A 23,965-nucleotide genomic window follows, 5' to 3' on the forward strand; every position below is an offset into this window, starting at 1 on the left:
AGCATCCAGAGCCATGAAAAAATTAACTTTTGTTTTTGAAGCCTCCCAATCTTTATTTTTTTTATGGTAGCTTTAGCAGAATAATACAGATTGAGTTAGTTCTCAGAGCTTAACTCTAAATAAAAACTGAAGAAAATTTTCTAAGAATTTTATAAAGGTATTTTAAATAGTATCTCATTTTGACTATCATCTTGTTAATAAATAGACCATTTCTTTTATTTAAAATTAAAACAAATATATTTTCATTTGCTGAAGAGCTATTATTTAAATAAAATAGTTATTGTATGTGAGGTTAAATTAAAATGAATCAAAAAAGCTTCCTTAGATTATTTTAACTAGAAGTATAAATCTACCTCTAAAGGATCTATCAGAGAAGGCAACGGCAAGCCACTCCAGTACTCTTGCCTAGAAAATCCCATGGATGGAGGAGCCTGGTAGGCTGCAGTCCGTGGGGTCGCTAAGGGTCAGACACAACTGAGCGACTTCACTTTCACTTTTCACTTTCACACATTGGAGAAGGAAATGGCAACCCACTCCAGTGTTCTTGCCTGGAGAATCCCAGGGACAGGGGAGCCTGGTGGGCTTCCATCTGTGGGGTTGCACAGAGTCAGACACGACTGAAGTGACTTAGCAGCAGCAGCAAAGGACCTATGCTATCTGCCTGATAGCATTATGAAGATGAATAGCATACTATTAAGCCATTAAACACAGAAGTTTAAAAAATCCTATGATTAGTAGCTGTTAGTTCAGGAACCACACACTACCTTTCTGGAAGCAGAGACTGGCTCATATGTCAACTTAACCTGTTTGTCTTACTAATCATCAAATCTTCAGTTGCCACTGTCACCAAACTATACATTCCTGATAGAAATTACTCTAAAATCTACAGAATGAAGTAAGTGCTAACATTTCTAAAAGAGCCTTCATTGTAAGAGAATTAAAAATCGTTTTCATGTAGTGCTCAAAATTAATCTGTTGATATTTCATATGTTTAAAGACTGCATCTTTGCCAGATGAATTTAAAGAGGAGTTTCTGTCTTTTGCATCAAGAATTATACTGATTAAAAGATTCATTTAATGAACTAATTCTGGAATAGATGGAATTTCTTTCATAAGATTATGACATACTCATCATGCATATCTTGGGAAACTCTTCTTTAATGAATCACTGTTTTTTCAAAGTGTAAAAATAACACTATAATGAAGCTGTTTGAAGGTAGAGCTCAAATAAGCTAATGGCCATAATTATGTTTCTTCTTTTGAATTTTTTTAAAAGAAAAGGATTGGACCAATAGGGAGAGGCAGCTGTCCTTATGGTGAAGATCACTGTAGACGAATATTCTTTGCTAAGTTTCACCTATTTGTCTACAGTCACGAACAAAGCTCAGGACAGGCTAAACAATTTTTTAAAAAATCTGTTAAAAGGATATATTGTATGTATCCTAAAAATATCATATAACATCCTTTCTATGCGGAACCTAAAATGAAATGAGACAAATGAACTTATTTACAAAACAGACTTGCAGAGAACAAACTTATGGCTGCCAACCAGGGAAGAAGAGGAGCAAGAGATAGTTAGGGAGTTTGGAATGATACCTACACACTGCTATATTTAAAATGGATAATCCACAGATCCTGTCCATAGCATAGGAAACTGTTCAACATTATGTGGCAGCCTGCAGAGGAGGGAAGTTTGGGGAAGAATGGATACATGTAATGTATGGCTGAGTCCTTTTGCTGTCCACTGAAAACTATCACAACATTGTTAATCAGCTCTACTCCAATATAAGATAAAACATTTAAAAAGGGGGGGATACATTGAAAGAAAAGTGAAAGTGAAGTCTCTCAGTTGTGTCCGATTCTTTGCGGGCCCATGGAGTGTAGCCTACCAGGCTCCTCCATCCATGGGATTTTCCAGGCAATAGTACGGGGGTGGGTTGCAATTTCCTTCTCCAGGGGATCTTCCCGACCCAGGGATCAAACTTAAGTCTCCCGAATTGTAGACAAATGCTTTACTGTCTGAGCCACCAGGGAAGAAAGCAGATATGAATTCTTGTCAAATACTGGCTGGAGGAAGCCAAATCATTATGGGCCTCATGCAACTTAATTTGAAATCTAAACTTGGCAGAAGATAACATGAATTTACATTTCAGGAGTACATATGTTTGAGTGGTATCTTGAGTGAAAAGAAAGAATTTTGAAATGTACACGGAAGTGATATAAGAGAGTAGAGGTGTGGGGAAAGGCTAGTGTTCAGAAAGGAAGATGAAAGAAAGATAATTTCTAGTATCCAGTCTTGGATTATTTACACATAAATACAAGTAACAATACATATCTTAAAGTTTATTCTAAGTAGGCCTAACATATCCGAGGGAATCCCAGGTAGCTCAAATGGTAAAGAATCTGCCTGCAATGCAGGAGACCCGGGTTCAATCCCTGAGTCAGGAAGATTCCCTGGAGAAGAAAATGGCAACCCCCTCCAGTATTCTTGCCTGCAGAATCCCATGGACAGAGGAACCTGGGGGGCTACAGTCCCTAGGGTAGCAAAGAGTTGGACATGACTGAGTGACTTCAGCATATCAGAATATTGCTGCAATATTCTGGGTTTTGAGAAAGGATTAAGTGAACGGTTTCAAAGTTAATTGAGAATTCCCTCTGAACACTCTAAACAGAGGGTATCTGTAAATGCTAACAAGAATTAACACGTTACCTTTCTTAGATAGAACTATCTGAGCCATGAATAGATTAATCCTTAGGTATACATAGATCAGTAGCAGTACCTCCCATGTGCAAGTAGCTCTATTCATTTTTTTCCCATCTGAAAATAACTTCATTAGGAACTATCACATACCTCCTTATTACCAGGTAATGCCTGTAAAACCCCTAGGTACCTTAAATCATCTAGGTAATCCTGTAGTTCACTTACAATTTTCATAGTTTCAAACACTTTGAAACCTACTTTTGGTTCTATACTATTTATCTTGCTGCTGCTAAGTCACTTCAGTCATGTCTGACTCTGTGTGACCCCATAGACGGCAGTCCACCAAGCTGCCCCATCCCTGGGATTCTCCAGGCAAGAACACGGGAGTGGGTTGTCATTTCCTTCTCCAATGCATGAAAGGGAAAAGTGAAAGTGAAGTCGCTTGGTCGTGTCCAACTCAGCGACTCCATGGACTGCAGCCTACCATGCTCCTCCATCCATGGGATTTTCCAGGCATATCTAAATGAACTTTTCCATCATTATTCTTGTAGCTGAAATCTTGTTAGGCTACCAAAACTTCTGGATACTAAGCTATATTACCAATAAGGCCCCAAATTTATAATTTTGTCTGCACCTTAGAACTTGAAGCAATTTCTTACTATGTGCCCACCATCATGAAAGATTCTATAGAGAGGATGTTAAAATGAATAATCCTCACCATTACTTACATTCAATTTTAATTCCTTGCTCATATTAAGAGCATTAAAGTATACTTCAGGAAAAAATGTGATATTAAATAGTGCGATATAATTTCTACCTTGCAATTACTTATTTTATGAGCAATTACATAACTTGAGAACTTTCTGATGCCAGAAAGATCTCTTTTTCAAAATTAGAAAAACAATATAAAATATGACTTTCAGAAGTATAAGTATTGTGAACTTATTATTGTTTAAATATCATTTTTTAATAATATAAAAAGTCAATGTGGTACAAAAATTTACTGTATAGAGGACACTTAATACTGAAGCAGTGATATGTCTTGATTACATTCAAACAATAGGTCAGATATAGAGAGTAGAAAAATATCTCCTAGCTCCAGTTCCTTTGGGTTTCCCTATGTTGTCTCTGGGAATTTAGCATAGGTATGCAAAATCTTGTGAAATGAGTTATTGACATCCTCAAGATAAAGTATGAACACCCAATTATACACACAAATGATTTTTATTACTGAGATTTCAGTTGCAAATTATTATTTTTAGACTAATGTATTTGCATGTCATTTCAAGCAGATTTAAAAATCAATGACTCAAAAGAGTTATATTTAGTGAACAGTATGAGCTTTATCTTTGTTTTTATCTACTTCATCAGTGTTTCAATGATACTCTTGCTAAAACGTGCAGCTTCAACTTGTGTAATAAATTATGTATTTTCTCAATCCTTTTTCAAGGTAAATACTTATTGCTTACTCAACTGCTTAAGGCTTTGGGGCTAATTAAGGGCCAAAAAGAGAAAAGTAAAATAAAATGGCAATTGAGAGATCTCCTTTCAACACAAGGCTTCCCTAATGATTCAGATGGTGACCTATAGACAGAGTGGCTACAAAGACTCTAAGCACATGTGTGTCCCCTACCGTCAACATATCAGGATTTGAAAAGCAATTTCAGAAACTTATTGATAGGACCAATTTTTTTTTAAATAGAAATATCAATTATACTATTTATTTGATCAGGTTTGCACTGAAACTGCATGAGAGATTTTGTAGCAATAGCTACCCTGAAATTTAAGATACATCAGCGTGTTGCTGCTGCTAAGTCACTTCAGTCGTGTCCGACTCTGTGTGACCCCATAGACAGAAGCCCACCAGGCTCCCCCATCCCTGGGATTCTCCAGGCAAGAACACTGGAGTGGGTTGCCATTTCCAGGTGATCCCAATTAATGGAAAATGGATAGGTCATGAATCCAAAGTGGAGTAGTTTTTTGAAGTCCAGATTTAACAGTATATGACAACATGTTTTAGGGCATCATGAAAGATTTTTAAAATCTGTGAACAATAGCAATGATCTTAGAGTAAATATCAAAAAATGCTTTGTTAATTTCCAGTTCAGTTCAGTTCAGTCACTTAGACGTGTCTGACTCTTTGTGACCCCAGGAACCACAGCACGCCAGGCCTCCCTGTCCATCACCAACTCCCGGAGTTCACTCAAACTCATGTCCATCGAGTTGGTGATGCCATCCAGCCATCTCATTCTCTGCCGTCCCCGTCTCCTCCTACCCCCAATCCCTCCCAGCATCAGAGTCTTTTCCAGTGAGTCAACTCATCGCATGAGGTGACCAAAGTATTGGAGTTTCAGCTTTAGCATAAGTCCTTCCAATGAACACCCAGGATTGATCTCTTTTAGAATGGACTGGTTGGATTTCCTTGCAGTCCAAGGGAGTCTCAAATTAATTTCCAAGTTAAACATAAAAGAAATTGTCCAGAAGAATATGAGGAAAAATTAAATTTATACAAAGAATTAAGTGTTTCTTACAGATACAAGGCACATGGGCATAGGTAGTTCGTGGGCATTTCATAGAATAGTTAGCACAAATGTTTTAAAGAAAAATGCATACTAACACTGTGACACCAGATTACTATTTTTTTAAATCAGCCTTTTTATTTGCCCGCTTTTCAGTTTTTCATTTAAAAATAATCAGTTGTATCAAAAAACTATAAGGATCTATCTAGTCCTACAAAGAATAGCAAGGAGAGATAAGAAAGCCTTCCTCAGCGATCAATGGAAAGAAATAGAGGAAAACAATAGAATGGGAAAGACTAGAGATCTCTTCAAGAAAATTAGAGATACTAAGTAAACATTTCATGCAAAGATTGGCTCAATAAAGGACAGAAATGGTATGGACCTAACAGAAGCAGAAGATATTAAGAGGTGGCAAGAATACACAGAAGAACTATACAAAAAAGATCTTCACGACCTAGACAATCATGAGGGTGTGATCACTCACCTAGTCAGACATCCTGGAATGAAAAGTCAAATGGGCCTTAGGAAGTATCACTATGAACAAACTAGTGAAGGTGATGGAATCCCAGTTGAGCTATTTCAAATCCTAAAAGATGATGCTGTGAAAGTGCTGCACTCAATATGCCAGCAAATTTGGAAAACTCAACAGTGGCCACATGACTGGAAAAGGTTAGTTTTCATTCCAATCTTAAAGAAGGGCAATGCCAAAGAATGCTCAAACTACTGCAAAACTGCACTCATCTCACAGGCTAGCAAAGTAATGCTCAAAATTCTCCAGGCCAGGCTTCATCGGTATGTGAACCGTGAATTTCCAGATGTTCAAGCTAGATTTAGAAAAGGCAGAGGAACCAGAGATCAAATTACCAACATCTGTTGGATCATAGACAAAGCAAGAGAATTCTAGAAAACCATATATTTCTGCTTTATTAGTTATGCCAAAGTCTTTGACTGTGTAGATCACAACAAACTTTGGAAAATTCTTAAAAAGATGGGAATATCAGACCACCTTACCTGCCTCCTGAGAAACCTGTATGCAGGTCAGGAAGCAACAGTTAGAACTGGACATGGAACAGCAGACTGGTTCCAAATCAGGAAAGGGGTATGTCAAGGCTTTATATCATCTCCCTGCTTTTTTAACTTATATGCAGAATACATCATGGAAATGCCTGGCTGGATGAAGCACAAGCTGGAATCAACATTGCTGGGAGAAATATCAATAACCACAGACTGGTTCCAAATAGGAAAAGGAGTACGTCGAGGTTGTATATCGTCACCCTGCTTATTTAACTTATATGAAGAGTAGATCATGAGAAACAGTGGGCTGGAGGAAGCACAAGCTGGAATCAAGATTGCTGGGAGAAATAACAATAACCTCAGATATGCAGATGACACCACCCTTATGGCAGAAAGTGAAGAAGAACTAAAGGGCCTCTTGATGAAAGTGAAAGAGGAGAGTGAAAAACATTTGTTTAAAACTCAACATTCAGAAAACAAAGATCATGGCATCTGGTCCCATCAGTTCAGTTCAGTTCAGTTCAGTCGCTCAGTCGTGTCCGACTCTCCACGACCCCATGAATCACAGCATGCCAGTCCTCCCTGTCCATCACCAACTCCCAGAGTACACTCAAACTCATGTCCACAGAGTCGGTGATGCCATCCAGCCATCTCATTCTCTGTCGTCCCCTGCTCCTCCCACCCCCAACCTTTCCCAGCATCAGAGTCTTTTCCAGTGAGTCAACTCGTTGCATGAGGTGGCCAAAGTATTGGAGTTTCAGCTTTAGCATCAGTCCTTCCAATGAACACCCAGGATTGATCTCCCTTAGAATGGACTGGTTGGATCTCCTTGCAGTCCAAGGGACTCTCAAGAGTCTTCTCCAACACCACAGTTCAAAAGGATCAATTCTTCGGCGATCAGCCTTCTTCACAGTCCAACTCTCACATCCATACATGACCACGGGAAAAACCATAGCCTTGACTAGACGGACCTTGGTTGGCAAAGTAATGTCTCTGCTTTTTAATATATTGGTCCCATCACTTCATGGCAAATAGATGGGGAAACAATGGAAACAGTGTCAGACTTTATTCTTTTGGGCTCCAAAATCACTGCAGATGGTGACTGCCACCATGAAATTAAAAGACACTTACTCCTTGGAAGGAAAGTTATGACTAACCTAGACAGCATGTTAGAAAGCAGAGACATTAGTTCAACAAAGTTGAACTAATCAACAAAGTTCTGTCTAGTCAGGGCTATGGTTTTTCCAGTAGTCATGTATGGATGTGAGAGTTGGACTATAAAGAAAGCTGATTCCCAAAGAATTGATGCTTTTGAACTGTGGTGTTGGAGAAGACTCTTGAGAGTCCCTTGGACTCCAAGGAGATCCAACCAGTCCATCCTAAAGCAGATCAGTCCTGGGTGTTCATTGGAAGGACTGATGTTGAAGCTGAAATTTTAAAACTTTGGCCACCTGATGTGAAGAACTGATTCATTTGAAAAGACCCTGATGCTGGGAAAGATTGAAGGCGGTAGGAGAAGGGGAGGACAGAGGATGAGATGGTTGGATGGCATCACCGACCTGATGGACATGAGTTTGAGAAAGCTCTGGGAGATGGTGATGGACAAGGAGGCCTGGTGTGCTGCTGTCAATGGGGTCATAAAGAGTTAGACACAACTGAGCAACTGAACTAAACTGGAGTCCTACAAAGCTATAAATCTAATGCATTAAAAAATTGAATATAGGACTGCTTAAAGCTCTGTGCTCAGAAATGGCCCAAAAGATTTCCAAGCATCAGATCTGTAACAGAGAGAATAGAAATTACAATTTATCTATTATGTTTAGTTGGGACTTGTGAGAGAGAAAAATAACTCTTCCCTGTTCACTACTGAAGATTTTTGAAGATGCAGTTAACCTTCGAAACAGTAATAGAGAATGAGAGAATTAATAATAGAGTGTTAGAGAATTGTTCTGGCTACAAGTATATACCTTTTCAAGCTAGGCATTAGAAAATTTGAACCAAAAATTTAGTCTTATTCTTTTTAATTTAATATATCTTTACAAACAAACACACTTGTTTGTCTTTATTTTCATTGCTTTTTCCTCAGAATACATTTGAATTTCAGCTAATGTGTTTCAAGCTACATGTATGTATGTATATATGTTTGTGTATATTCACATACAATTCCACCAAATATTCTATGAAATACCAGGTAGAATATAAGAATTTATAAAAGCATACAGTGTCATTTTCCCCCAGTAAAGGAAACACAGAAACTATCTTAATAGGATATGTTGAGGAATATATTTATGATTTGGCTGAAAGATAAATTCTAAGTCACTATGGTTCAGAAAACTTGCTCTTTTGATAGTAAACTACATTCTAAAGTATTTTGTGGTTTTATGTGTATGCATGCATTAGTGTTTCTAGTGATATGGCAGTCTTTGTGTCACAGGATCCTTTTATAATGTCCAAAGGCTTTGGAAAAAATTGATAGTAAATAGGGAATAATAAACTTTTCCAGAAATATGCAACTAAGATAGGCACACTGTACAAAATGGAATCCCAAATGATTTGAAGTTAATTTGTTACTAATTATATAGTAGTAAATGTGAACAAGAAATTTATATGTGAGATAATAAAGAATAATAAATTCAGCATGGTCATAATTTTTACTTATAGAGAGGCAGGTCTCTTGCTTAAAGTCTAATTAAAAGTGTAGCCAGATTTGATTTAAAAGATGTAGATAAGCCCAGTGAGGTCATTTTTACCTTTGGCAGTTGATAGTTACTGTTTACTGGAATTTCTTTTACCTCAGGTGATATTCGGTGTCATACAGAAAAACATTTGACAGAGAAGTGTTGAACTTTCACCTGGAGGTTTGGTTTCTGTAAAACAGCCTATAACAGTAAAAGTGCATCTAAAGGCTTTCTTGAGTCATTGTTGCCAGGTCTACTTCCCAGATGCATTGAATCACAGCACTCATTTTCTTTAAATCCAGCATCTGTTTCTCATTGGCAGACATATTTAGATTCAGCAGATTAAAAGCTACCAGTTATCTGTGTTGCATTTCCCTTTGTCTTATATCTAGTCTCTGAGAGAGCAAAGAACTTTTAGTCACAGCAGGAAGTTCCTGTAAAATACAGTAAATGACTGTGTTTTCCTGGTATGCCACACCCTTTATTCTTTCTAGGTGCTGGGCATTTCTCCATTACTTTCAGTTCAGTTCAGTCGCTCAGTTGTATCCGACTCTTTGCGACCCCATGAATCACAGCACGCCAGGCCTCCCTGTCCATCACCAACTCCCGGAGTTCACTCAAACTCATGTCCATAGAGTCGGTGATTTAGGTCACTTAAATAGAAGTCAATAAATGTAAATGTGTTTTCATTTATTTTCAATAACTAGTAGACATATAAATAATATATCATTAAATATATTAGCAAGACTTTGCATTAAGCAAACATGCCACAAAGTGGAAAGGCTTGTCCTGTTGCTGCTGCTGAGTCATTTCAATCATGTCCAACTCTTTGCGACCATATGATCTGCCACTTTGTCAGGTTCCTCTGTCCATGGAATTTTCTAGGCAAGAGTACAAGAGTGGGTTACCATGCCCTCCTCCAGTGGATCTTCCAGATCCAGGGATCAAACCCAGGTCTCCTGCATTACAGGCGGATTCGTTACTGCTAAACCACCAGGGAAGTCCAAAACTTGCCCATCTGGCCATTTTTAAGTATATTGTGACTGATGGGTTAATACAGACAGAAAATTAGATAGTCTAGGAAAGTTATAAAAATGGGCAATTTAGGAAAAACTGGCTTGAAGTTAAAAACTAGCAAAATTATAACCCTGACAGGTATAAATGAACTGTGGCCTAGGCTGATTGGAAATTTCACTTTGATGTGTTCATGTTTGGGTCTGCATAATTTGGGAAGAGGGAAAATTTTTATCAAAACTGATCTATTCCATAAAAACATAATTAACTTGCTTTGAAAAGATTAAGGAGGACGTGGGAAATAGGATAGAAGACAAAATGAAACAATAATAAAGTATCTAAAGAAAAGAAACAGGGTTTTCTATTGGGGGAGAAGGGTGCTTTTTTGGGGGGGTTTCCTACAGTGGGGAAGTCCACACACTAATGACTATTAGAATTAATCTGGAGTCTAATGAACTCTGCTGAGATTTGGCAGAGGGGTTTGATTCTTAATTATAAGTATAGATCTATCCCACTAAATGAGCTTTTCTGATATGATAAAAACCTCTTTCAAGATAGGTACTCTTTGTTCAACTGATTTCTTTTTTTATGGATCATTGCATCTTGGAAAAATAAAGACTAGAGTTTTTCCACATCTATTGACAAACTCTTTTGTTTTTGGAAATGCATAATATTCATTATCAAAAACAAAACTTCACTATCAATAAATAAATGTAAGCTATTTATTAATCCTAAACTACAAATATAAATTATTATATGTAGATGTAAAAGCTCCAGTTGCAAAGGATCTTTCTTAATCTCATGATAATTTATATCCTTAATGACAAAAGAGAAACCCTTTTGATATCTTGTAGCACACTATTTGCAAAGCCTTATATTTTCTTACTAACAGCATCAAGAGCCCATTTCCATGTGATACATGTAGTATCTCATCACCTTACCCCAGACCAAGGACATCATCCTGTAATTATGTCAAGTTAAGAACATAAGGTTAGTTGTTTTGGTTACAACTCCATGCTACAATGAAAGGTTCAGTTCAGTTCAATGATATCATAATTCATCATATTTTCATAGTAAAATATTACATGCATATTTATTAGCAGGCTTATTTTAAGTGTACTTTTCACAGAAGAAGGAATGCAAAGATGAATTAAATGTGCCAAACTAGTGCAAGTGTTCTAACTTTTCTGTTGATGCTATTTCTAAAGCAATTTTAAAACTTCATCCATTTAAGTTAGTAGGTCATTTGCAAAATGTAATATTTGGTACATTTTAAATGTTGATATTTTAAACTATAAATGCTGTATTATTTTCAATGAAATATAAATGCAACAACAATTTAATACCTACACAATCACTTGTAGGGAAATGAGTGTTCTCTTGACAGCTGGAAATTTCTTAATCTCCCTGACATCATATTCCACTCCACTATCCACCTTTGCTTACAGAATTTTATTCCATTGAAATATATTTTTTAGTTTTCTAAATTTTTTAAGTGACTACATTACAGGAGAACTAGGAGAAATCATAATAGAGGAACAGAACGAATAAAGACAGAGTGGAGCAAAAAGACGGAGGGAGGAAGAAGTGGATCACTGAGTGAGCGAGTGGCGTTTAAAACTATAATCTTGCAGTATCTTCCTTTTCCTTTGAAGTATTTGCATGGTTACTGTGCAACTTCTCCTAATCTTTTCCTAGGAAAATTTTCAATGACGTCTTCCCTGACCAAAATATTTTATGAAACAAAACATACACCTAGGTGGAAATTTCATTAAATTATTTACCTGTCTGAATGAGTGTTTTAAAAATCGTTCTCAATTGCTTGACCATTACAATTTTATTAGAATAATAATGATGATGATGATGATATTAACTAACACAAGACTTACTCAATTTCAAGTCGTGATCTAAGTACTAAATATTTCCACCTCTACTTCTATCGTGCTTCCCTGGTGGCTCCAATGGTAAAGATTCCGCCTGCACTGCAAGAGATGCGATTTCAATCCCTGGGTCAGGAAGATCCCCTGGAGAAGGGAATGGCTATTCACTCCAGTATTCTTGCCTGGAGAATTCCATAGACAGAGGAGCCAGGCAGGCTACAGTATGGGGTTGCAGAGTCAGACACGACTGAGTGACTAAGACTTTCACTTTTGCAGAACTTCTATCAGTTCTTATAGATAGTGACCACCAAGTCCAGAAACATCAATGATACATAATAGATGATGACCAATTTATAATACATAAAAATGTAATATTTACCTTTTCAATCTTTATGATCACATTATTAAAATATATATAAAATAGGTACTGTTAATCCCAGGTTTACCTATGTGGAAACTGAGGCACAAGTAGATTTATTAACTTAACCAAGTGATTGAAAAAACTATTTAATTTAGGATTTGAACCAGAGAGTTTGCGTCTAGAGTTTATACTCTAGATCAGAACATAATAAATTCATTACAAAATTTGATACATAATTTTTAAACACAAAGCAAAATTTTATTAGAAATATACCAAATGAGATGAAGAAAATAGAGAGGCCATGTGTGCTTTTGAAAAAGGTTTGGCAAAGCTCAGTGTATCCATTCTTTCTGTACTCATTTTTAGGCCTCTGAGATGGTTATGTCCTGCAGAAATGCTTTGTATAATATTAATAGTATGACTCAGAAGGGTGAAATAGTATCTGTGTGTGTAAAGAAGTAAAAGGAAAACCATGAAAGAAAAAGTGAAAAGGGTGACTGGCTGGCAACTTAGACCTGAGGAATTTTGGATCTGGAAATCGATCTCTGTACAACAAACATTTTCTGCCTACTCCTTAGGTATATTCATAATCCAGTTTGTAGATCATTGATCTAAAGTGTAAGACATTTGAAACACAAAAATTCTATCTTAACCAAAAATAAAACTGCATTGCATTTGAAAACTATTAGGCTGAGCACTGTAGTCAGAAAAATAAAACAAATTATAATTTAATGTAAAGCAAATGTGAAAAGGAATAAACAGGTAAATGTATGAAAGCTTATAGTATCTACACTACATAAAGGGCTTCCCAGCTGGTGCTAGTGGTAAAGAACCCGCCTGCCAATTCAGGAGACTTTAGAAACGTGGGTTCAATTCCTGGGTCAGGAAATTTCTCTGGAGGAGGACATGGCAACCCACTTCAGTGTTCTTCCCTGGAGAATCCCATGGACAGAGGAGCCTGGTGGGCTACAGTCCATGGAGTCACAAAGTGTCAGACACGATTGAAGCGACGAAGCATGCAGGCACACTGCATATAACATGTGCTGTGCTGTGCTTAGTCGCTCAGAGGTTTCAGACTCTGACTCTTTCGGTTGCCATGCCCTCCTTCAGGTGATATTCCTGACCCAAGGGTGGAACTTGCTTCTTCTCCTGTGTCTCCTGCATTGCAGGTAGATTCTTTGTCCACTGAGCCATAGGGTAAGTCTGCATATAACTTGGTTCCCGTGAAACTTCAATGACAACTTACTTTTACCTATCAAATATTAAAAAATTGTCATTATGAATAGACTGTTATCATAATTCATTACATAATTACCATTAACATTGATAGCAGAATTTCTCTTACTGAAGGAACTATTTTTTGTATGTAAAATACATCAAAAATAACATATGATAGAGCAGATACATAACAATAAATGTTAGCAGTTGTTTAAATATAAAAAGAAAAATCTCCTTTCCATGAATCAATGTTAGAAAATGTATTATTTTCACTCCTATAAAGGAAGCAGGAAAATGAGTGATAAAGAGGAAGAGAGAGGATCCAGAAAGATGGAGAGAGGCTGGAAATAGAGAAGATATTGGAAAAACCAAGTGATCTTTATAAATGACGATGTCTACCACTTGATCTGAAATTGTTTACATTACTTATATTTCATATGAAAATATTCAATCCAGTCTACTACATGCAAAGCAATTTATGTGTCTGGAAATTTTTATAGAAATCAGAGAAAAAATATTTCAGGGATCAATACAAAAGAGAACAACTTTATGAGCTAAAATAGAGTCTGATTAAAAGTAAGGTAACAAGGAGATTTCAGAGAAGTGTATTTTCAAAGAATACCACCATTTATAGGATGCATTATAATATGGAAATCTCTTACAGCTTAGAATACTTGTAAATTTTTTGGCACTGAAAATGAGACCCCCAAGTCACTGGATCAGGAACAACACTGAATTATTGAAGTGGTGTATTATACTAAGGCTCATGCTTTATTTTGCATGTGAGATATGCAAACTAATATAAATGACAAGTATATATAGCAAATGTTCCTCATCAGTTGTGCTAACCTCATTTTGTTGAGTCCATAATTTTTATTTGAATGATTTTTATTGGAAACACAGCTAATCACACAGAAAGGTAAGAATTGGTATTTTTTTGGATATTCCAACTATTAGAAAACTGCATCTTTTAACTCTTTAAAAAATTACATTTAAAATATATGCTGTATATTTTTATACCTACTTTTTGTAACAGGTCATTAATCATATCTTCTAGAATAATGATGTCCCTTAGTTTACCTGTTTTTAACTCTGAGCAATAAGACAGTGTGCTATTCATTTTTCAAAGGATGGTAAGACAATTATGCATGAAGCTGATCTATAAGAGTAATTTAATCACTAATTATATAATTTTGGGGGAACATTCTAATACAATTTGTAATACACTTAGCTGAGTTTACAGGCCCTATAAGGTGTACTACACAGAAGTTTAAAATAGCTCTTTACAAATGCTTCTTTAATGTAGCTCAGGGACAAGAAAGGTAGACATAACAAATTAAAGGACAAACGTAGAATGTAAAATGTACCCTTTGGAGATGATGATTAAACCAAGAGCCAAAGTGACCAAGAAGAGTTAGAATTAAGGAGAATCTTAGAGTTTATTTTGAGCAACTCTAACTCTCTCTCTCTCTTTTTTTTTTTTCTTTTGCTCAGATTTAATCTCCTATTTTACAGACAGGTAGACCAAACTCCAATCTATTTATGTGACATGCAAAGTCAAAAGCTTAGCTAGGAGAGATATACCCCACAATGGACCAGCTCTCAGTGGCCAGCCTCTCGAATTATACACCAGGGTCCCCTTTGCTCCCTGTGTAAGATGTAGTAACCAAATCACTGACAACTTGGGGACTTATATGGTCTTGGATTAGAGAAAACTAATGTGCTTATAAGATTTCTTTTAAAAAAACCACCAGATCATAAATACAAAATTAAATCTAGGTTCCTGAAAGTGTCTTATTTGAGTTAAAGTCCTATAATTTGTTTCATTAGTTTAGTGGAATAACAATACCTTTTTTTTTTTTTGTAAATTTACCTTAATTTAGTACTCACTGCTCTAATCAACCTGACTCTCTGACCTATTCATAATATTTGCTGAGAAAACTTTCACATTGTTCTGGGTAAAAGTACACTCTGATCGTTAAGAACCAGGCATTCCTCCTGCCCGAAGAGCCATTTTGAAGAAGGTATATAATTATTTCATGGACATAAAATGATTTTGATTAAAGAGACATTTTTATTAATGTATATAAAACTAAAATATATAAAGATGCTTAATTTTCCCCCAAATGATGTATAAATGTAATGCAATCAAGGTAATGAATAATTTTAAAGGTCAGTTAAACAAGTAGCAATGATAAGACAAACAGACCCTAGAATCCAAACCAGTTTGTTAATATCACTTAGCAAATAGAACAATTTAGTTATGTTTTAAATCAGTAATAGAATGGGTACATTATTTGATAAAAAGCATTGCTACAACTCTCCATCAAAAAATTGTATGTGAGATTCAGTTTCAATTGGTTTAAGGTTTAAATGTGAAAATGGATCTATTAAATTATTATAAATTTAAAAGTTAATATTTTTACTACCATGCAAAAAGAATTTTCAGTAAGAATATAAAATTTTATATGGATTTTAAAATTTTAAATGGATCCTTCTGTTGCCAACATTCAGTCTAGCCAGAGACATTCTCCTTCTTTTTTCCTCTTTCTTGCCTTTTTACCTATTTGTCAAGTTTCAGAGTCTACTCGATGATTATGTAAATAAAGAAATGAAACAATATTTCAAGTTAGAGGAATTGAGCTATTACAAATCACATTATTTATTACAAAGAATTTCAAATGATATTTTATTTCCAACTCCTGTCTTTAATTCAGAGTGATTACAGTTAGAGGACCCAGAATTTCAGAGCTGAAATGGGCCGGGATGTCTCACAATATAACCTGCTCATTTTATAGATTTAGAAGATGGGAGTTCAGGAATGTTTGGTGATTTGCCTCATATCCCACAACAGAGGCAGATGAGCTAAGACTAGGAGTTCTCTTTCTTAAGTCTCATTTCTGGGCTTCTTGTATTAGGTTAAAGTTAAACTGCATGTGAGTCAAACTAATATGATAGCAAACTGGTTCTCAGTTATATTTTTTAATCTTTCCAGAGATCATTTTTTCAACCTCTTTCTTGCTAGAATTTAAATACATATCCACCTTAAACATTCCATGCTAGAAATAAAATTTTAAAAATTACCATCAGGGCTATTGGTATCTCACAAAAAATCACCAATACACTGCAAATCAGAGATCAATTTAATGAAGAGAATGCAGTTTAAATTCAGACCTTTCATTTTCAAGCCATTTCCAAATTATCTCCTTCAAACTAGAGAATATATGTTAGAATTTTTAAGTTGGAAAGACAGAAAAGAATGGGTAATCCTCTTAATTTCCATATGAGGATGACTGGTACTCACAGATAGAGGAAGTTAAAGTCAGTTTTTGCCCAGTAAGTGAATCATCTTTCATTTTATGCTTTTTCTTACATGTCTTCAATAAGCAAACTTGGGGCTTTAAAAAATTGATCTGACACCACTTCACATAAAAAAGTTCAGGAAGAAAAATTCAACTGTCAGTTATAAGTAGGTATTTCAAGCGTTCACACCATGCTCAAAGGAACAGTGAGTCATATGAGATTCAATGTGCAAAGGAAGCTGACACATAAAAGGATAGAACAACAATGATGAGTTCCCAAAGACATGCTGTAGGACAAAGAATAATTACAGAGGGTCTATTTTTGGTCCAACAATATGACTTGGGAATTTAAAGTTAGAATAAGGAATTAATTCAGTCAGCTTTGAATTTAAGATAAAATCATTCACTAGCCTTTATTTTTCATTAATGCTGTTATAGTTTATTGAGATGATGCATTACTGAATTGTTAAATACTTTGCAGTCTAAAAATAAGTGAGGACAGGAAAGCTACTTTAATTTTGTCAGGAAGGAGGATGTGAGGTATAATAATAATCACATAATTAATATTTTATCTGGTGTGGAACTACAGTGCTAAATATAAATAAGAAGAGATATCTGTCTTCAACAATAATCTTTTTGGAAGCACCAGTGCCCCTGAAACGAAATTAATGCCTACGATTGAAGTTGAAATTGCTTTGCCAGGGAGTTCTAAAAATAGTAGCTAGAGCAACTTAAATCTTTAATTCAGTTAACCACCATTTTCCTGTTCCCTTATTTATAAATGATATCCTTTTACGTTCCAATTATGGGAAAGGTTTATAGCCATTTGTAAGAACATAACAGTGACTATGTGAATCAGAAAGCAAAGAACTTTATGGAGGAAAGGAATTTAGTTCAAAAGAGCAACCTAGCCCTATTACTTTATACATGAAAACATAATTTGTTATATATATGTGCTGCTGCTACTGCTAAGTCGCTTCAGTCGTGTCCAACTCTGTGCGACCCCAGAGACGGCAGCCCACCAGGCTCTCCCGTCCCTGGGATTCTCCAGGCAAGAACACTGGAGTGGGTTGCCATTCCCTTCTCCAATGCATGAAAGTGAAAAGTGAAAGTGAAGTCGCTTAGTCGTGTCTGACTCCTAGCGACCCCGTGGACTGCAGCCCACCAGGCTCCTCCGTCCATGAGATTTTCCAGTCAAGAGCACTGGAGTGGGTTGCCATTGCCCTCTCCTGTTATATATATATATATATATTTATAGTTAAAACAAGATTAACCATAGACATTATATATTTGTGTGTATTTGTGTTTTTGTGTGATGTTTGTGGCTAATACTACTAAATTAAGGATATTAATAAATATTATAAGAGCCATTTATATTAATTTAACATTCCTAGTCCTCTGGCCAAGGGAACAAAAACATGTGGGATAAGTTCATACCCAAAGATCCCAAGGAAATGACTTTGTAAGTCTGACAGATGCCCATAAGTCCATCTTTATCAGTAGTTTGTTGGATTGCCTTTCAAAGTTTTCCTTTATTCGAAGTTATTTGGAATTATATTATGTATCATTCTGTGAAATCTTTCTTATGATTGTTAACATATTCATATTGTTCTCAACTTCATTGTAAATCTAGCATGTTACTTTCATAAAGTCATGAGTGTCCTTTTGTAGTATATTCATATGCAATACCTGAAGGTAGGGCCATCCATAGTTTTGACTGGTGGCAGCACAAGTGGTTGGTGTATCATCGTAGGACCCTAGATGACAAGAGAACATTCTTGTGAATTCGGTAATAATATTAGTGGATAGTGGGATTTTACATAACTTAAAGTTATATACTAGTGTGCTTTCTTAAAATCACAAACAGCTATTTTAAATGTTTCATTTTAATGGGAAGTTGGAAGGTATTGTTTCAGGTAATTTAGGTTGCCACCATTTTAACCTGAAAGTAATCAAGAACTTTGTTCTTGGACCTCATTTGTTAAGAATGAGGATTTTAAGGCACCCGTACATGGAGGAGGGTGCCTGTTGTTCAAGATCTTAGCACTAGGAAGAAGTGGATGTCCTCAAATGCTCAGGAGAAAAGTTGTTCTGAGGAAAGGGTGGCTTGGTCAATGATTCTGAAAATGGAATGACATGACTGGTTCAAAGCATATAGAGAAAGCCAACATGATCAAACTGAAGTGAATGAGGGGGAAAGAGTGACACAGATCTTGTCAGAGGAAGCTCGAGGCTAGACCATGTTTAGCGCTCCTTAAATATAGGGTATCACTAACAAGTAATATTCATCCACTGCTAAACTAAGAGTTAACATATATGAAGATAGTTTACATGTCTCTTTTCAGACTCAAAATAATGTTTAAGGCAAGATATACCTTGATTTACATTTACACAGTACTATTTGAACTTCTTTAAAGTACTTCTTTTGGAGAAGGCAATGGCAAGCCACTCCAGTACTATTGCCTAGAAAATCCCATGGATGGAGGAGCCTGGTAGGCTGCAGTCCTTGGGGTCGCTAAAGGTTGGACACGACTGAGCGACTTCACTTTCACTTTTCACTTTCACACATTGGAGAAGGAAATGGCAACCCACTCCAGTGTTCTTGCCTGGAGAATCCCAGGGATGGCAGAGCCTGGTGGGCTTCCGTCTATGGGGTCACACAGAGTCGGACACGACTGAGGTGACTTAGCAGCAGCAAAGTACTTCTTTAAGTACTTTAAAGTACTATTTGGGCTTCCCTTGTAGCTCAGTTGCTAAAGAATCTGCCTGCAGTGCAGGAGACCTGGATTTGATCAGGTTGGGAAGATCCCCTGGAGAAGGAAATGGCAACCCAGGCAGTATCCTTGCCTGGAAAATCTCATGGACAGAAGAGCCTTGTGGGCTCAGTCCATGGGGTCACAAAGAGTCGGTCATGACTGGGCAACTAACACTTACTTACTTACTTGTTTGAACTTATAGTACTTTAAGATGTCAAATTTGCCTTTGCAAATTTTTATCTCCATTAATTTATATTGAGAAACTTTTTTTCAAAAATAAACTTGTTCTTATGGATTATCAATTTGCTGCTACTTCCAACAATAATTTCTGAATTATTGTAAAGGATTTTCATGAAGTCACTAGGGATCCTTGCATGAAAACCCGAAAGTATAAGAAGCTTATGTTAAAAGCAACCTCTGTAATAAAATCTTCTTTTATATAAATTTAAAAAAAAATGAATTAGTTTGTAAATTTTTATACCCTCACATATTTTATTAATTTATAATATATTATAAATGGTCTAGCATATATTGTCATTAAGATAGTGATCATATTAAAGAGATGTGTGTTTTTACATAAACAGACACTCTGCGTATAGTTAGAATCTGGGTTTTCTACTAGCTATTTTGGAAAAAATAACAAAAAGTCTTGTCAGTCTCAGACTTTACTGGCATTCATATGGAATTCACAAGGTTCAAAGTTGAAGTTTATTTTGAGTACTTTCCCAACTTGTTAGAAAATGCCACTAGAAATAGACATGACCATTGGGTTTGTTTTTTTTTCTGCATGGTTTTAGACATTTCATTTTTAACCCCAACTGAAAATGCTGTGAAAGAATATTTCCATCCTTTTGGTGATAAGCTTAGTAGAAAACAAAAATGTCAACAATTACTTCTGACTATTTTGGTTAGTAAACATATTCCAGATATTAATAAAAGTATAATGTATATGTCAACATGGTATTCCACTTTCCTCTGAAAATATCAGCATTTGCAGTACCAGAAAATACAAAGAAAATATTATAAAGCCTTAATTAAAATGATAAAGATGCCTAGAGAAAATTCAAAAGAAAGTTAATCTTGTGCAAGCAGCACCATTGACTGAAGTGTTTAGGCAATGAAATCAAAATCAACTAAACCTTAGAAACACAGTAAATAAATGTATTATATAAGAATGTTGGATAAACCTTCTTGATGTACTGTTGCCATGGTGAAGCACAACAATGAAGTTAAAAGAACAAATACACAAACCTAAGTGTATTTATTAAGAGGAAATCAGAAACTTGAAGAAATATATTAGTTAAATTCAGCCAATGGGTACAAAGGCAATCAAGTGGTTTCCAAAATGAAGAATTACATGAAGACACAAACTGCAGTGCCTTCTAGGATAACATTATGTTTAAGTAATTTTACAACAGTAGAAAGAGAGACAAGACCTCTTTCAGAGACTTGCAAGTACCATGAATGACTTAAAACAGTTAAAAAAAACCACATAATACATGCCATATTTGTTATAATTCATAGAATGCATAACACCAACAGTGAATCATACATTAATTTTTAAAAATTATTTATTTCTGATTGGAGGATAATTGTTTTACAATATTGTTCTGCTTTCTGCCATACATCAACATGAATCACCAGTAGGTATACAAATGTCCCTTCCTTTTTAATCTCCTTCCCACCTCCTACCCCCTCCCACCTCTCTAGGCTGTCACAGAACACAGGATTTTGAGTGGGTATGATCTGTCAATATAGGTTAATTGATTCTAACAAATGTACAGCTTTCATGGCGGATATGAGTCATAGAGGAGGGGTAGGAAGAGGGTTACGTGGAAAATCTTTTACCTTCTACTCAGCTTTTATAGGAATCTGAAACATCTCTGAAAAAGAAAGTCTTTTTTCAAAAAGCACATACACATCTGAATGGAATTATTCCCTTACCTCCTATTTTTAAAGAAGATATGTATTTGATGGGATTTTTTAATTAAAGGCAATGGAAATTTGGGGGTATGATTCTAGACATTATTAATCTATGTTCTTGGTCATGATCAGAAATGCTGCTCATCCATACCCAGCTTGAAAGCAATAAGACAATCTTTCCTTTCCCTGAACCCCCTAACCAAAAATAGTCCTTTCCTCAAAAACATATAAGCAAAAGTGGTTTTACCATAATTCTACATCCGGTCACTGCTACCCAATTAGAAACAAATGTTTCGGAGGAAAATTTTAATTTGTTTTACATGCAAATTTGCTGTGATTCATAATTAGGGCAATGCAAATTAAAACAATGAGATACTATGAGATACTATGTTACGCCCACTAAGCTGGCAAAAATTAAAAAGTCTGACAGTAACACAAAGTATTGGAAAGAATGTGGTGCAATGGGAACCTCACATACGGTTGGGAGAATAAATTTGTATAAGAATTGCTAGGATCCTTAAATCCCACTCATAAATGTATTCCCTGAAGAAACTCAGACATGTGTACCAAAGAAATATGTTAAAAAATGTTCATTGCTTCATTGTTTGTAATAGCAAAATTGTAGAAGCAATCCAAATGTTCTCAGCAGAAAAAAAGATAAATGCATTGTGCATTCATACTAAGGGACACTGCAGCAGTGAAAAGAACCACAGTTACACACATTAATACAGATGCGTCTTCAGAACAGAATGCTGAATGAGAAGCAAGTCTCCAAAGACCATATTCAGAAGGATTCCACTCTCATAAAAGTAAAACTAAAAACACAGAACTAAATAATACATTGCTTAGAAATGCAGATTATGGTCAAGCCATAAAGTAAAGCAAGGGAATGACTCGTACAAGTTTAGGCTAATGGCTTACTTCTGGGCACACACATGTGACTTAATTAGTGACAAATATGATGGACAAGATGGGTTCTGGGTATACAGGAATTTATTTATTTAAACAGTGCATTTTAACAATCTTTTGTATGCATGAACATTTTAAAATATAAAAAGGTTTTATAAGATAATGTGCAGAGTATGATTCCTTACTATGGAATCAAGAACTTGTCATAGATCTGTGGATCAAAATATATAAAAATGCAACGTATTTTAGATAGGTCTTGGATGTAGGGTGGGAGATGGAGATGACTCACAAAGCACTGATCAATTTTAAAGTTTACTTCCTTTTGTCAGAATATTGTTAAGATCAGACCCCTTTTAAGATGTAATATCTCCAGTACTCTTGCCTAGAAAATCCCATGGATGGAGGAGCCTGGAAGGCTGCAGTCCGTGGGGTCGCTAAAGGTTGGACACGACTGAGCGACTTCACTTTCACTTTTCACTTTCACACATTGGAGAAGGAAATGGCAACCCACTCCAGTGTTCTTGCCTGGAGAATCCCAGGGACGGGGGAGCCTGGTGGGCTTCTGTCTGTGGGGTCACACAGAGTCGGACACGACTGAAGTGACTTAGCAGTAGCAGTAGCAAATATATGCACAACTTAACACATTGGAGAAGGAAATGGCAACCCACTCCAGTGTTCTTGCCTGGAGAATCCCAGGGACGGGGGAGCCTGGTGGGCTTCCGTCTATGGGGTCACACAGAGTCGGACACGACTGAAGTGACTCAGCAGCAGCAGCAACAGCACAACTTAAACACTTTGTAAATTTTACAAATGTGATTTAGGTGTGTGAATTCTCTTTGACTTTAGGTTAGTTTCTTAGCTATATGGAGAGAATTTTGAAAGACCAATGATGAACGACCTGTGAATCTGTGTGTATGTTTGTATTTGTGTGTGTGTATACTACCCCTTGAGGTCAGTGAAAAAAGAAAAGATGAGTAAAGTTGTACTCTGGATTATTACCAAGTTTCTAAGACTTTTAAGTTATAATGATTCAGACACAGAAAATGTGCACCTCAAATCACAAAACATTCTCTAAGCAAGAATGAAAAGGGAAAGCAATATGTATCTTGTTATATATGTGTAGTCCAGTGTGAATTTATACTTATTCTTTCATTACTTAGAGAATCACTTGATTTAAACACATGCTTTATTCACTCTAATTTTGTTATTATAAATTTGCACTCAATCATATTATCACATCTTATTCTCACAAAATCCAAAGTAAAGAGAAAGCAGTTTTCAGAGCATGCAGGACTCATTTCAGCATCACCTTCCTCTGTATGTTGAGCCACCTCAGATTGATTTGGTAGATTGGGAATGAGCCAAGAGATGTGCAGTTAACCAAACCAGGTCTGCAGTTTTAAATGTGGTATGATTAATGGAGCCCAATTTCTGGGCTGCCTTTTGAGAAACTATCCTAGACAGACTAAGATGTCCCAGTGGGTCAGACTTTATGAACCCTTCACTTTTAAAAGTAGATCTTGAACAATTAGGCCCAACTTTTAAAACATGATTACCATCGGGAAGTGGTATCTGCTTCTCACAACTTCTTCATAAATACTTGTCACCTCTTATCAGAGGCATAACCCTTAAGCTTAACAGTCAACCCCATTCCTCAAACAAAAGGGCATTTAAATTTTCCTATCCAACA

The 23,965-nt window shown here is 36.0% G+C and overlaps 1 protein-coding gene across 3 annotated transcripts in view; it reads right to left on the reverse strand.

The window, feature by feature from the left end:
- Nucleotides 1–23,965, reverse strand: part of CALCRL (calcitonin receptor like receptor) — a 135,772-nt gene that overhangs the window by 92,734 nt on the left and 19,073 nt on the right. For 2 of the 3 annotated variants that reach the window (XM_088830756.1, XM_088830762.1), the window contains one exon: nt 18,377–18,444. The exons of the other annotated variant lie outside the window; for it this stretch is intronic. The gene's annotated coding sequence lies outside the window, so the exon portion shown is untranslated. The remainder of the gene's footprint in view (nt 1–18,376; nt 18,445–23,965) is intronic. 3 annotated transcript variants of the gene reach the window in all.

The sequence above is a fragment of the Moschus berezovskii genome, chromosome 2 (assembly GCF_049115385.1).
Source record: "Moschus berezovskii isolate FMDL1 chromosome 2, NW_MosBer_1.0, whole genome shotgun sequence".
NCBI lineage: Eukaryota > Metazoa > Chordata > Mammalia > Artiodactyla > Moschidae > Moschus > Moschus berezovskii.